This window comes from Penaeus japonicus, unplaced genomic scaffold (genome assembly GCF_977035675.1).
Source record: "Penaeus japonicus unplaced genomic scaffold, GWHDUDI00000001_assembly GWHDUDI00000008, whole genome shotgun sequence".
NCBI classification, from domain to species: Eukaryota; Metazoa; Arthropoda; class Malacostraca; order Decapoda; family Penaeidae; genus Penaeus; species Penaeus japonicus.
In genome coordinates, this window is record NW_028234410.1 from 16,624,846 (window position 1) to 16,627,345 (window position 2,500).

The window sequence follows — 2,500 nt, forward strand, 5'->3', positions numbered from 1 at the left end:
GTAAAACTCAGGCCTCTTGGGTTCAGTAAAACTCAGGCCTCTTGGGTTCAGTAAAACTCAGGCCTCTTGGGTTCAGTAAAACTCAGGCCTCTGTGGTTCAGTAAAACTCAGGCCTCTTGGGTTCAGTAAAACTCAGGCCTCTTGGGTTCAGTAAAACTCAGGCCTCTTGGGTTCAGTAAAACTCAGGCCTCTTGGGTTCAGTGAAAACCCAGGCTCTTGGGTTCAGTAAAACTCAGGCCTCTTGGGTTCAGTAGAACTCAGGCCTCTTGGGTTCAGTAAAACTCAGGCCTCTTGGGTTCAGTAAAACTCAGGCCTCTTGGGTTCAGTAAAACTCAGGCCTCTTGGGTTCAGTAAAACTCAGGCCTCTCAGGTTCAGTATGACTCAGGCCTCTTGGGTTCAGTAAAACTCAGGCCTCTTGGGTTCAGTAAAACTCAGGCCTCTTGGGTTCAGTAAAACTCAGGCCTCTTGGTTCAGTAAAACTCAGGCCTCTTGGGTTCAGTAAAACTCAGGCCTCTTGGGTTCAGTAAAACTCAGGCCTCTTGGGTTCAGTAGAACTCAGGCCTCTTGGGTTCAGTAAAACTCAAGCCTTATGGGTGGAATAGTAAAACTCATTTCTCGAAGATACACCAGTACAACTCATGCTTCGGGATAAGTCAGGATAGCTCATACCTAGGAAGCCCATCAGTGTAACTCCTCTCGGGTGCAGCAGCAGAATCCAGGCCTATTGGAGTTGCAGCGAAGGGAAAGAATTTGATGTAAGTACTACTCACACCAGTAAATTCAGTAAATTGTATTCTCCTGACAAGATAAGTCAAGAGCTTACGAAGGTTATGAAGAAGTGAGTCCACGACGAGAACTCCGACAATCAACAAAGAAGTAAAACTGCTGAACTGCTGCCAAGATCTCCGTTCTTTAAAGAATCTATTCCTTCTACATGACTCACCGACAGCTGTGAACTTCTGTTGATAAAGTTTTTTTTATGTTAGTCTTTAGTTTTAATTAGGTCATTGGTACATTTATAGTGACTAAATGAGTACCACTGAAGAAGCTGGAAGTGATCATCCTCAACAAATTGAGCTAATGATGAAATGAAGGGTGCTAGACAAAGAGTTTTAACAGAGAAAGGACGTGAGTATCAAATGACACAGCTTTCAAAAAAGGGTTATTGGTAGCTAAGCAAGCATGGAGAAAGGCACTTACAGATATAATATTTAGTCTAGAAAGTGTAACAAATGTGGATCAGCTTAGAATACATAAAAAAGCAGCAGTGTCGCAGTTTAATGAAGTAGTAACTGCCTTTATTTTGTTAATAGAAGTAGATCCAAATTCACAAGAGAAATTGTCACAGGAGTTAAGCAATGACGAAAAAGTTCATGAAACTTGCATGCACCAAATTGAGAGTAAAATAGATGAGTTCAAGCAAGAGACAAAATCAGTAAAGTCACAATGTAGTAAATTACCAAGGCATTCACAGTTTATAAACAGATCTTCTCAGAGCATTAATAAGAAGGAGCAGTTACTTACAAGGTTAGCTAAGCTGCAAACTGAGCTTCAATTACATGAAAGGGAAATGGAGCACAAAAAAAAATCTTGTCATGAAAGATTTAGTAGCTACTCAAACAGAATTGAACATTGTAAATGCAATGGAAAATGAGAAGTTAGTATTGCCTGAGTATGAAGTAGATAATACAAGTAAGACACTACATCATAAATATTTAGATTCACTTGATGGCAATCAAATAGAAGACAGGAAATTAAAACCTAGTTTACATAAACAGGAAATATATGTCCATGATACATCCGGTATGGGTGAATTAGAGAGGGAAGTGTCTAAATTAGAGTACACTTACATACAAAGTCCAGTGCTTAACCCACAAGCTAAAAGTTTTGAACCAGAACCAGAGTTGAAACAACCACATGTATTAACTAGACAAGATAAAACAAGTTCGTTATTGGACATTAATGTATTAAGGGAAATGGTTGATAATTTATCATCAAAAAACAAAAATGAATTGCCACGGCCAGAACCAGAAGTTTTCAGTGGTGATTTATTGGAATTTCCAACCTGACTTCAAAATTTTGAGATATTTATAGAATCACGTGTAACGAAGCCAGCTGAGAAACTTTTTTATCTTGGTAACTCAGGCCTCTTGGGTTCAGTAAAACTCAGGCCTCTTGGGTTCAGTAAAACTCAGGCCTCTTGGGTTTAGTAAAACTCAGGCCTCTTGGGTTCAGTAAAACTCAGGCCTCTTGGGTTCAGTAAAACTCAGGCCTCTTGGGTTCAGTAAAACTCAGGCCTCTTGGGTTCAGTAAAACTCAGGCCTCTTGGGTTCAGTAAAACTCAGGCCTTTTGGGTTCGGTAAAACTCAGGCCTCTTGGGTTCAGTAAAAACTCAGGCCTCTTGGGTTCAGTAAAACTCAGGCCTCTTGGGTTCAGTAAAACTCAGGCCTCTTGGGTTCAGTAAAACTCAGGCCTCTTGGGTTCAGTAAAACTCAGGCC